The sequence below is a fragment of the Anguilla rostrata genome, chromosome 3 (assembly GCF_018555375.3).
Source record: "Anguilla rostrata isolate EN2019 chromosome 3, ASM1855537v3, whole genome shotgun sequence".
In the NCBI taxonomy this organism is placed as follows: domain Eukaryota; kingdom Metazoa; phylum Chordata; class Actinopteri; order Anguilliformes; family Anguillidae; genus Anguilla; species Anguilla rostrata.
Window position 1 is genome coordinate 25,110,141 of NC_057935.1, and position 14,507 is coordinate 25,124,647.

A 14,507-nucleotide genomic window follows, 5' to 3' on the forward strand; every position below is an offset into this window, starting at 1 on the left:
AGAGATATATTTTTTTGTGTCTGTATTTTGTATGACTAGGAGGACTAGAGGTTTGAACAGCTAACCAAAAGAACTGTTTTCCCCATCTCATCCACTAGGTGACAAGCAAGTGGAAATCTGTGTTTAATGTAAATTTTGGCATAAATCTGGGTTGGACAGAGGAACATAACTAGGAGGTAAAACCAGAGCCTTGCACGTGAAGAAGTAGTTTTTTGACATAGCATGTCCCACACCGGAGCCAAATGACTTCTCACTTCACATTTCAATGTGAAAGTGAAGTGACACACAGAGCAAAGCCACTGCGGTGGTATGCTCATTTTCAAGACAGCTACATAGTGGAGAGACCAGCTGACATCACTTGGGCCAAGGGTGGGCTTTCTATGAGCATGTCCTAAATTATTAAGGTTACAGTAACACAGGATACCACAAAATGCCATTACCCTCCGCACCATCTTTGCGTAGACTTATCTGTGCTATAATGCAAAAAAGCAACTGGATTTGGCATGTAAATTTGTTCATATTGTGGTCCAGTCCTAATAGCAACTGAGCAAATGCACCATCTGCTGCTCATACATGGAATTTGATCCTGGCATTTTTAATACTCTCAGTTAGACTATGTTTGTCAAGCCAGATGTTTCTAGTTAAACAGTCATGAACCATGACATACTAAATTACAGCATTATATAATGAAATGAATCCATTCCAAAAGGTATTACAGAAATTTTTAAGATTGACCTGAAAACAGTGAGCGCAACCTTGCTGAATGTCTTTTACGGGTAGTGTGAAGCACAACAGCAAGTGACAGCGAGCTTGTAATGACAGACACCTAATATTCCCCCCTTCATGGCATTGTCAGGAGGAAGTGAGGTCATAGGGTTCTTTCTCCAGACAGGAAGATTCTCATTCTAAAACTTGGAAATCAGAGCTTAATTTGGAGATTCACTGACAAATGAAATAACACAAATTCAGACAAAAAACACAAGGAAGTTCCTTGTTCTTCTAACTGGTTCCGTTTTCACTTTTCAAAGGAGAATTTGATGGAGAGTGGTAGAATGCTTTACAAACAATTTTATGCATGCACATAAACTAGATCTAATGCTTATATCTTCACCAGGCCAGTTGAGCTGTAGGTTGGCAAATATGGCTACATAACTGGTTTTTGAGTGCCTGGGACACTTCATAACCCACCATGCTTACAGAAGAAACAGAAAGGGCATCAGAGACATGATCCAAAGAAAAGCACAATTCCTGAGTTACAGCAATAATAAAAAATAAATACAATAAAAATGTACAAAGCTGTAGCTTTCCTTGATGCTTTAACAGCATTGAGATTCAACAGTAATATTCTCACTTCATTAGTGGGTATGACATTAAGAAAAATGCAAAAATAACAAATCTGTTCATGTGGAGTCCATACAAACAGGCCATGCGCGTTAACCTTTTAGCATCCACACCCATCCATTTCCCAATGCCTGCAACATACAGACCCTTTCCCAGTGCTCATACGTTTCCGATGCTACGCTTCAACCCCCAGAACTAATCTCAACTCTGGTGCCCTGGCTGATGGTTTGCAGATTGTTTCTATGGACCCACAATGTGCCTGTGTGTTGTGAGATGGCATGCAAGGCGTATGGCCCTACCAGGTCCATCGAAAAGGAAGGCCTTGTTTGCATTTCTGATTTGTTAATTACTTTGGGCAGCTCTGTTGACTGAGTCATGTTGAATGACAGTAGCCAATACCTACTGGTCTCCTTCTGCTTGCCCCCTTGCCGGCAGACCTCAGCGTATTCAGAAGAGTTATGAGTCTATGATTTCAGCTTCAGAGAACTGTGTATCAAGTGACAGTTATGCTTTGCAGCACAGAAAAAATCAACCTGGGAACAATGAAAGTGAAGGTTTCACTTACCGCACAGGAACAGTAAGCTTCCATAGTTTATCAACAGAGTCAGCCAAGTTAAAAACATCTCAAAGAAATACATTTGTGAAATCTGATCGGGGGAGTGGAGAGTGGAGAAGAAGATTGAATGAAGCAGAGCGAATGTGAGATGAAGCTGAAGGAGAGAGATCTATTGAGAAGAAATGGAGGGAGCTGGGGCAGGATCACAGGGCGATGCATTAATAATAATTCATCATCTCTGTACATCATATGTACTATTAAGTTGTGTATGTATTTAGCTAAAGGATAATAAATATGTCTTCCAAAGAGACAGGCAGCAAATGACATGATAAATGACACATACTGAAAAAAATAAATGTCTTGATAGTTGGAGTAAAAAGATGAAAAACAAATCTATAAATAATCATTTAAAAATTCTGTTTAAGTAACACATCAAAACTAATATAGTAAGAAACTGGCAAGAAAACAATATAAAACACAGTTTTTTGAAAGAATGTAAAACTGACATAATACTTATATTTCAGTAATAATTTACAACACCAGCAGAAAGCTAAGTCAGTTGAGACTTAATACTTCATTACTCCAAAAATAATGATCTTAAACCTAAATAAACTTAAGTTGGAATTAAATTCTACGCTGCAGAAAAAATCAGAATATGCACTATTTTTATGCAAACAGGGGTATTAGGGACAGGGAGAAATGGCAGGGAGACTTCAAAGGGCGAAACAACAGTTTTCTCAAATACTAATACCTCTGATTGAGGATGATGAGGGGACCTTGGTGACAGATACTACTGATATTAATGAGACATTTAGGATATTTTATGAAAAATTATACACATCTCAGTGTACCTCAGACCAAGGTAATATGACAGATTTCTTGCTATGTGTAACATACCATTTGCATCATAAGAACAGAAAGATATTTTGGTTATCATTATGGTAGAAGAGATACAGCAAGCAATACAATGTCTTAGATCAGGGTAGTCTCTGGGGATGGTTGGCTTCCCAGTAGACTTTTATAAGCTCTTGGCAGAGGAAGCCTACCAGACAGCATGTAAACTGCCATAATAAATCTTATGGATTAGAAGGTCAAGCAGTGTGGATGAAGCCGCCCAGCCTCATTGATAAATGTAGATGCTAAAATACTGACTATGATTCCAGCCACTTGACTGGAACTATATTTGCCCAGACTTATTCATTCTGACCAGGTAGGCTTTATTAGAGATAGGCCCCCTGCCATGTCCATTGGCTGCTTCATTTAATGTGGCAAATGCAAAACAGCGTTGAACCCACTATCGACTTCTCTGGATGCAGAGAAGGCATTTAATTGGGTTGAATGGGAATACTTATTTAGAACACTGTAGAAGTTTGGGTTGGGCTGGGATATACTGCTTTACGGTGGTCCTAGAAACTGAGTGTTGATAAATGGGATGAGATCTACATCCATTCCCCTTTGTAAAGACACACATCAGGGGGTCCCCTGAGTCTGTTGGTTTTTGCGAACCCAGAAACGGCTGTGCCACATATTGTTACCGATTAACTTCTCTCTTGTATTAGGACACAATAAAAACTGGATGTAATCTGAGGCTATACCACTGCCCAGAAATAGCAACTAATGTCATTCTATACCAAATATCAAGGGTGTACTTCAAAACATACAAAATTAGGCTTATCTTTGCTGGGTAAAATCCAAATCTTAAAAATGATAACAGTTCCACCAATGAATTATATTTCATGGCTGAATTATATTAAATATCTGCTACCTTTAGGTCCCCCGTCCAAAGGTTCAATGGGGCTGTGAGCACAAACAGCTGTCCAAAACATATGTAGCAGAAGATTTGGCTCCAAGGTGGGTCAGTCTCAATGAAAAGGGAACTCACAGAGCCGTTTCTCATTCTGGATTTTATTTCACAGACAACTGGAAAAATCCCCTTTAGAAATCCTATATTGCCATTTGCAAGGGAAACCTGGAGAGCTGCTCACTAGATTATAGACACATTTACTTATTTTACCAATAAATAAATAAATAAACTCTTTGGCATACTAAGATTTTTTCTTAGCCAAATATTAAAAATAAAATACTGAGGACCATGGGTAGACATGGAATTTATTTATATACAATGAGCGCCATAACCTTTGGGACCACTTTTATTAAAGGGTAATTTTATACGTTTTGCTTTCTATGTAGAAATTACAGGACGTTTTTATACATACAACCACCCCCAGCACGTATCAACAGTTTTTCAAAATTAAGCATTCCTCATCTCCTTTCATCCATTCCCCCAATACCACTGGTCTCTTACCCAGAAGTATGTTGAGGGGAGGAGACGGGGATGTTGACACATTGGGCCCCATTCAAAAAACTTTTTAAAAATTCTTCTTACTTTTGTTCTTAATAAAAGTTCCTACAAAAACCAACATGGGATTGATGAAACCATTGCAGACCTTAGATTCTGTGTGTATCTTAGGTATAACAGAGGATGAATGCTAATTGTTCATAAACTGAATGCACATGCCTGTTCATGTTGATTTGCATAAGGAAACACCCTAGTATAAAAGGCATGCCACTTTCAGGATCCTGTGCAAACATCGGCCATTCATCGCTGTCCATAAAACCTATCTGCACCTCATATACACGGACCTTAAAGACGTGTTCTCTCCCCAAAGCACGATTAGCCAAGAAATCCAAAAGCAATAAATACCATTGCCATTACAAGTGTTGTGTTTGGCTGCACGTTTGTGGGTTTTTATATATAATTATTAATCATCATAAATCACTTTTATGATTGAATGAAATGAATTACATGCGTTCCCAATAATGATATCGTCGTGAAATTAAACCAAGACAAAAAGTGTGTCTTTGAAGAAAACTAAACTGAACTGAAACTTCATCAAAAGCTAGTGGAAAAAAAAATTATTCAGACAGGTTAGGTAATGTAGTTAAAATCAATAGCATGTTTAATATGAATATAGGCCTACACTGTGTCAGCAAGGATAACTTTCAGACTGGTTGTGAGGGATTTCCTTGAATTACAAAAAATATGTAAAAAATTGTCTTTGCCATCTGTTGATTTGTCCGTGACCACAGATATGCTGTCGGTCGTTTCAATAAGTTCTTGAATTTTTATTTTATGCAAAGTTGGGGTCTGCTACACAGCTGATGGAATGTACCCATTTTTTCCAGTGAAATATTGGAATATTTGCACTTAATATTTGCATCTGTTTAATTTGCAGTTTGAATGACATTATGTCATCGCTGAAGGCTGTCTATTCCACTGCTGACAGATGATTCTCTCTTGATGTTGATCTCAGATCTTAATTCATAAACCAGCCAATAAATGACCCTAGTTATGGGGTCTTGTCTTGTGTGAGACATCGAGGGAGGTACAGACTTGATTAATTCCCAATAATATTTCATGAAGAGGCTACAGGACTCAGCAAATGGCAAGACTACAGTAACCAGATACAATATAGTCTAGAGATGTGACATTTGGAAAAAGTCCACTCTTGCACAAGTTATAAGACTCTGATGACACAGGGTCTATGGCTATGGGAGAATGCGACATTGTTCCTCATATGATAATATGCAGTATTGCCATGGAGCCCTACAATGTGTGTATTGGGCATAATACTAGAAGGAGCAGGCCTGACTGTACAGCACTCTATGTGGTGTATAGTGGTCCTTATTATGGGATGCAGGATTGTGCTCAGGCACTAGGAAATATTCCTTTCAGTGAGTGGATGGGTGAAATGACTAAAATAGCTAGCTATGAATTCAAGGTAGATGAGGTATTTCTGAAAATATGGGGCTTCTACTAGAATATGATAGTTAATTGTCGGCTGCACCCAGGGTGCCCTACTATCACTATCAGCAAGTTGTCTTAAGTACTAAGAATGTTTACGCTGTGTTTCATCTTTTTTTAAATTAAGGAATCCACTTTCATTTATTATTATAATAATAATTGTTCTTGTTATCATGTTTTCTTTGTCTATACAATTCTATTATGTGGGATTTTGTACCCAAAAACAGTTTTTATAAATACATTAACAAATTTTTTTTGTACTAAAGTTTTAGAACCCAGGTATGGGCAGCCATGCAGTACAATAATTAGGTACCATAACACCCTTGAGAGAAGTTGGTAACCTAAATTGTAACATAAAAAGTTGCATTGTGCGGCACAGTGGTGTAGTGGTTGGTTCGAATCTCGGCCAGCCTTTCTGTGTGGAGTTTGCCTGTCTCCCTGTCTCTGTGTGAGTTTCCTCCCACAGTTCAAAGATATGCGGGTTAGGCGTGAGTGTGTAAGTGAATGGTTAATGGGTGAACTGGGTGTATTCCTGCCTCTCACCCAATGCATCCTGGGATAGGCTCCAGCACCTCCTGTGACCTTGAAATGAATAAGTGGGTATAGATAATGGATGGATGGATGGATGGAACATGCATAAGTAAGTCTAAACTAGGGCAATCTGGTGTTAGTAGTGGTTTAGTTCAACTTCTGTAAGTTTCTTTGCCAAAAAGTGTCTGATCAATGCCTGAATTGTAAATCGTAAAATAAATTTGTGCTCTTTGCTTTGCAGAGGTGGACTTTGGCATTACCAAAGAGAATACATGTGGGGGAATGTAGTCCCAGTTCTGCAGGCTACCCAATCTTCCTGTGCTCTTCTACTTCCTGTCACCTTTTCTGAACAGGCTTAAACAGTGACCCCTGTTAGGAACTAACACTTTTGTAAAGTGGCATCTGCTCGCATAAAGGCGTGGCCGAAATTCATCACACTGAAGCAAAGTCTTCTGTAAGAGGGCCACCCAGTGAGAAACGAGGATCCGCCGCCATGTAACTACATACCGCAACCCTTGCCACCTTAGAAAATCAGCCAGGCCTTCCATCGGATCGGTGTGTTACTGTAGCTCCACTCAGCTCCTCCGTAACTAATGCGATGAGGGTCCACGATCAGCATGGGCTTATGGGGAGAGGAAGAACACGCACCCGTATCGTATTACCGTCAGAACAAGGACCTGCACCTCTGTCATCCTGCCGTTTGAAGATAGAGGCAGGGAGGCTATTACTCACGCACCCCGCTCCACGATGGCCCAAAGCTGTAACACGGACATGGTCCATTGGCTAATGGCATCCTGCGTGGTGTAAAACATATGAGCAAGTACCTCATGATCAAACAAAATAAAAAAGATCAAAGGTCGGTGAAATGTTGTTCTGCATTGTCAATAGCATTTAACAGCAGGGCACAAGGGAAGTATAAAATGCTGCACAAATATAAATGGCAAGCTCCTGGTTCTGAAAATCTAAATTATTTCCAAAAGCATTAGTAATTGGGAATTATACACCAGCCATTAAAAGCCAATTCACTGTTTATTAAAAACTCACATTACTTGGTTATGCAATAGAAATTCAAAACAGTACGCACAAGAAATAATTAGTGTTGCATAAGATTACTAATTATGTTTTCAGATTCATTATAACACTGATGCTCTCTACTTTTGTAAGTCAGTCTGAATAAAAGTGCCTGCTAAGTGACTGCAATGTAGTATAAAGCTGAGACCAAATTGTGTATGATCATTGAGGAATTTGACTTTATTCTTCTACAAAAGGGGTGTCTACTCATATCTGAAAAGGGCAGTTGTGAATGCAGGACTGAACACCACTGTTCTAGACAAAGCATCAATGTTCAGACCTCACTGACACCTAGTGGTCATACTTCCATAAATTCAGAAAGTACTTGTGGTCTCAGTTGCATGGGCCAGCAATGGACATTCCCATAGAATAAAACAGAAAACATGTGACAGTGGCACAAATGAAAGTGCATATCAAATCAAAGATTTGGAAAGATGAACAATTTTGGCCACGTTTTCAAGCAAGAAGATGCCACTTAACAATGCTGTTGGTTCCTAACGGGTCACTCATTAAAGCTGGCAGTATACTCAGTAAGAAGAAAGAACTTCAGGATTGAGAACCACGATCATGTCCACGATCACTGTTGTTGGTATACTCAGTGAAGACACTGCACCGTTTAAAGTCACCCCACACCACCGGGCCATGAATAATTACGAATAATTACGAGGCAGCTATTAACCGGGGCTGGAAACTCTCCCAGACCTCCGTCTCGCGGCTACGCCATGGATGTATAAAGAGAAGAGCTACACGCACAACACAAAACAAAAAGTTTAAAGTGGCTTTAGTTTATCTAGCTATGCAAAAGAAGAAAAAAAGGTAAAGGAGATGGTACGTTCGCCCTCTAAATCAGAGTAGGATGGAGAATGGAGAGTTTTGTCTGTACATTCGGCAAATGCGAGTTTAGACAAGGGGGTCCATTTTCTCTTATTTCCGAATGTGTGCTAGGTGTTTTGATGACTTGCTGAAACGAGTAGCACCATTCATCTAACATGCGGGAACGCATGGAATCCCCATCTCTACAGAAGAGAGATTGGCATTGACTCTCTTCACATTAGCATGTGAAGTCTGCCCTCTGAACTCTCAACCATGACGTAACCAACCGTGTGATATTTGGACCAATAGCTGAGAGGAGGAGGTTGGAGAACTAGACAGAAGTTTTCCAAAAGTTCTCCCTGGAGGCCGTCGCACGCTGCACCATACGAACACACAACACCATGTCTTTTTGTTCTTCAGTTGTTCTTATTGCTTCGTTTTGCTCTAAAAGTTCTACTTCTTATGAAGTATACTGCCTACTTAAGCCGGTACACCAAAACAAATCATTTTTTAAGGTATGTTTCCAAAGGCCTTTTGAGGACCATTGTATCAGGGTGAGCTGCAGCAGATATCTAGAAAACTTGTCAAATCTCAGTGAAACTATCTCAGGGAAACAAATGTTAATTTCATTTTTGGATTAACTGCCCCTTTAACCATGGTCAAGTACAATTACACTTATTTATAGGAAAATAATCATCGCCAAACATATATTTAAGATTTATTCTATGGGGTACCATTTAGCCAATTAATAATGTCCAATCAGCAGCCTGGCTGCAAAACCAATGGGAGGCATGTGATTCCAAGGAGCCTGGAAACTAGCTCCCACCATAATTACAGAACTACATATTTAGGGCGTTATCAGCAGTGACCACTCTCATCACCTCCTGTCTGCCCACGTGTTGACCATCACTTTTAATAGTCAAATGTCTGATTTTGTCCACAACAACTTCACCTTCTTCAACAAAGATGTCCTGCTAAGTTCCTCAGCATCCTTGGCTGTAAGTCACTGAAAGCATACACTGATAACAGATAACATCTCTTTCTCCAGGATAATATTAGGGAATGGGAACATTTTGGAGCAACAGCAGTTGAGCTAGTAGGATTTGCGCCCCTTTGTATCAGGTCATGTTTAATCTGTTTTCTGCAGTGATATGTGTGTGTGTGTGAGCGCATGTGCATGCGTGTGCATGTATGTGTGTGTGTGTGCATGTGTGTGCGCATGTGTGTGTGTGTGTGTGTGAGCGCATGTGCATGTGTGTGTGTGCATGTTTGTGCACATGTGTGTGTGAGTGTGCATGTGTGTGTGTTGGGGGGGGGGGGGGCAGGGTGCACTTAAATTATTCATGTAATGCTCTTCTTGCTAAAGGCCACAGCACCTTTGGGGTACACCAGAGTGTAAATACAAACCTTGCAAATTCTAAACTTCTTTCAGAATTAATCAGCTCTCAGCAACAACTGGGGAGGAAGGTAAAGTTGCATTAGGGAAGCTTGACGTGACGGCAGACGAGTCAGTATGCATAACGGCTGTGAGCCAGGAATGGAGATGCCAAAGCAGGCAGGGGAGAGACGACAGGCCAAACCACTGTAGTGATATCACTTTGACACATTAGTCATTTGGCTCATGTGCAGTCTACAACCTATGGCACCTATGTACTGTAGCAATTACTAGATCAGGTCACCTAAGTCAAGCTAACAGCTAGAACAAATATATGTCCAAAACCTCATGCCAAAGACTTTGACTTCAGGCTTGTTTGGCTGCTCATACAATGCCTCCATGGTATTAACATAATACTTCCATTCAAAGATGACTGCCAATATGCATATTTTGATAACTTCCATAACCTTCAGCTGTGACCATGACTGAACCCCTTTACCCTGCTGAGAACCAGACTCTCCAGGACCAGGGAATCTCAACAGAAATCCTGAAGAGCTGGAAGTTCTGCTGGTTTGAGTGTGGTGTGGCCCTCCTGCATGCCCCATTGAAAATTTGTTCACAAAATTTAACTTGATTTTTTCTGACGCTACCACTTCAATTAAGGAGCTAAGAATCAATGAAAGACATATGAGTTTAATTCAGCCTAGCTCCTTAAAGATCGCATATGAATTGGTTATACAGCATAACCCAAATGTATGCAGTTCCCTGGAAAATAATGTTTAGCATTCAGTCTTCCTGTAGGGGTAAAAACATCTCAAGCAAACAGCACAGTTTTTATCTAAGCTTCAACAACTGACAATATATAAAACCCATCAAGATGGCTGTACATTACGCAACATTTGATTTCAACCAAAAACTATTGAATGGCATTTCTTTCACTTTGAAAATTCTGAAAATATACAATGGGGCACCATGTCAATAAATGTTTTCTTTTCCAGATATGTATCTGTAGCAGTTGGTCCACCGGAGAAGCGGATTGGTCTCGGTTGCGCCGGTTGGTGGAGAGAGCACACACACCTGGGCTGCGTTAGCTAATCAGCCCAGGTGCTTAAAGGTCTGCTGCTCTCCACAGTTTGGGGCCAAGACCGGGAGCTAACACCGAGACCGCAATTATGATTTTCGTTTCCTTTTATTTTGAGCATTGAAAAAAAAGCAATCCTCAGCTGGGATGCTGAAGGAGCTGGACCTGGCCGGGAAGGCGGGTCAGCTACAGAGCAGGCAAACTGAAAAGTTGCTGCTCTGTTTTATTTTCTTTTGTCTTTGTTATTTTGCCTTGTTATTTTAGTTTATTGTTTTTGCCCGGAACCCGTGAGGGGGAAGGGTGAAGTGGTCCGTTTATTTGATTTTGTGTTTGTGCGGGTACTCTCTCTCTCTCTCCATGCGACAGACAACGGTGTTGCCTGGTACTGCCGCATCTCCCTCCCAGGGGTGTCACATCCACGTGTGACAGTATCTAAAAGTAGGAACAGAAAATAGTGATTGGGTATTGGTTCTAGCCCTTAAGAAATACATATCTTACACTGAACTTTCAAAACAAATATTGCTCAGCTAAAAAGAAGAGCATGAATCATAAGAAGCTAACCCAAGATGACTCATAACATTTTCATAATCTACATACAGCCATTTGCACTAGATAAGAAGGCTTTCACATCACTCTAGGCAATTACTGAAAATGCCTGTGCGACTAACCAAAATAAATACAGTTTGATAACAATCTGCCCTCTTTTATATGCAAATCCTTTATATTTTTCTTGGCACAAACATTGATTATTACATAGCTTAAATTTCAGACACAATCCATTCATGCAATTAAATACTGAATAACTAAAAAACAACAACAACAACAACAACAACAATAATAATAATAATAATAATAATCACCATCATCATCATCATCATGCAAAATACCCCCCCCCTCCCTCCACCATCTCACCCACACTTCGGCTCAAGCCCTGACCCACAAATCTCAAAAAAGCCTTATAAAAAGACCGATGCACAGGGTAGATGCACAGTAAGCATGAGTTCTGAATTATTTTTCACTAATTGAAATGTAGTTAATGGGGCTTCTGAGGATACCAGTCCAAATAATTCAGCTCCAAAAAATAATCAGGAAACTGCAATGTCTTAAAACACAACAGGCCACAAAACAGATGGAAGGGCTAGCATACCCAATCAAGTAAATAAGTGATGCAATTTTACAACAGTATTTACCACAAAATATATATACATAAATAAGAAATTAAATGAAATGAATAAATAAGTTAAATAGTCACTCACCCAATGGGCACATGGCCACATGATATTATGCATTTGAATAAAAAACTGTTCTCTGTGTGCAAGGTGACACTTGATAATTGATCATACCCAGCAAATCAGAACAGATTCACTAGTTGCCCTTGTGCGTATCCTTTGTAGATGCCTTTTAAAACCATCCATAGAGGGCACTATTGCTTATGGTTTTAAAGGGATATAATGAAATGAAATAGCCTATTTGAAACAAATGGCCAAAAAATTATATTTTCAATAATTACATCAGCGTTTTCTGATAAATATGAAAAATCTATTTCTCACTCAAACTAGTGACCCACATTGGAGTTTAAAAAGTGACAGCTTATGTAATCATTAAAGGTAATATCTGTTCTTTAGAGTAAGTCAGAGATAAATAAATAATGTACCTGCAATCTGTTGCAATCTGGATACAGTCTACGCATTTTCTCAGGTTGCACAATAATACTGGGATTGTATTGTATCAGATTATAATAGCACAAAATACACTCAGTGGTATCAGTCTATACTAAGATTATGGCAGATTCCAATAAGTGGATTTTATGCTATAATGTGTACTGCACAAAACTTTTTCATGGAAAATGGGTTGATTCTCTTTATGTACCCTTAGGTATTTTTAATTCAAAAGCTATAGAGACCAGCAGCTCTCTTGACTTATGGTCACTGCCTTAAAATAAAGTGTGCTGACTTGCTGTATGCATCTAGCCTACTTCTTCCATGAATGTGGAAACTTGGGTGCAGCATGTACTACAAGGTTAAATAGGGAAGCATCGGTATTACCATGCTCAGACAATTATTACAATATAGTTATTGACATTTGCCCTCACAATTTCCATAATGTGCCTCCCTGGTATAGTTATCCAAAAACTGTGGCCTTTGTAATTATGCAGTTTTCGGAATTCATTAGTTGCTGCACAAGACATGATGTTAACAGTATTTTCTGCAACATAGCAGCCTCTTTGATGGGGGCTCATTAAAAAGACTTCAGTGGGACTCACTTGGATAAATAAGGGACAAAAAAATATATACATTTTCACTTTGTTTACTCTCACAATATAGCTCACTATTTTTTAAAAGAAAATGTGTGAGACTTGACAGACCTTTCAGCTCTCATAACCATTGGAAATCTAATCTGAGCTGTCATTTTCTGACATTGTGACAGAGCATGGTTTTTTACTCATCAAAGTCACTGTGATTGTGCTAACATTGCTATTTGATTCTCTAACATCACTGTTGCTGTTCCAAAGAGCTGTAGTATTCTGTATTCTAAAATCTTTGCTACCTTGAAATCTTACCTCAGATTGAGCTAATTTGTGCTTATTCTTAGTATTGCACATCCTGACCAAAAAGCCATCCATAAATTTTTCCTTGTGATAGAGTATAGGCCACCTGGACCATATAGTGGGTTTTTACTTGAGTTTGCTGACTTCTTATCTAACCTGGATGTTAATTCAGGTAAGGTAGTAATATTAGGGAATTTTTATTCATATGGATTCCAATCTATCATGGAATCTATTGGCATTGATCATCGAATACGCCAGTCTACACATTCCCATAATCATAGTCTAGATTTGGTCTTAATAAATGACACTTAAATAGAAACACTGCAATGACCAATAATCCTGTTTTATCAGACCACTATTTTATTACTTTCAGGTTATCACAGGTCTGTCTCAGATTCTCAGTAGTTCTACATTAGTAGTCGTACATTTTTTTCCACCACCGTAAATTCTTTTATTGTACTTCCAGACCCCTTTGTGCACCATAGGGACCATCTTAGTAAAAGCTTAACTGCGTACTTAAGTTCATGTAATGGCCCAGTTGATCAGGTGACAGACAATATAGATTGAATACTTTGCAGAACCTTGGATACTGCCACCCCCCTTAAGAAGCAGAAAGTCTGTCTTAAGTTAGTACCTTGGTATAATGACATACTCTAGAACGATCCTCAGGCCAACTTGATGTTCAATAAAATTACAAGTATTCCTCCATCCTGGGAAAGGAAGCCTTTTTATTGGCAAGTGTGCTCTCTCCTTAAAACAATCTTCATATTTCTCTACCTTAGAAGACAACGGGAACAATCCCAGGTGTCATACATTAGTTGATCCCTGTGTTCCAGTATCATTTAGCAGTAATGATTTTATGAATTTCTTTGGTGGCAAAATTATAAAAATCAAGGAAAAGATTCAAAGTTCTTACACTGCCCCTCTTACTGCATCTGAACACATACCTCATACACAAAGTAGCAATCATCAAGCCCCTCCTTAACAAGACGAACCTGGATACAAATGATTTGTCTTACTATACGCCTCTCTCAAACCTTCTGTTCCTTTCTAAGGAACTAGTGACATGACTGGCATGGCAAGAAACCAAATGAAGAGAAGCACAGGAGGCAGGACGTAGCAAAAAACATGGATTTTAACAAGAAGAGAACAGGAATAAACACAAGAAATAAATACAGACTAGGGAACTGGAAGAACAGGAGAAACTAACAAAGCCTAGACTAAAGCATGAGAACAGGAGAGGCAGCCAAGCAAAGCAAACACTAGAACCAAGCAAAGAACTACCAAACACAAGGCATTTAAATACACAGAAACCCCCTGGTGAATGGCTCCCGTTGTTCCCTGAGCAGCCTCAGGGTTGTGTCGTTGGAACTCTCCAATGAGGGT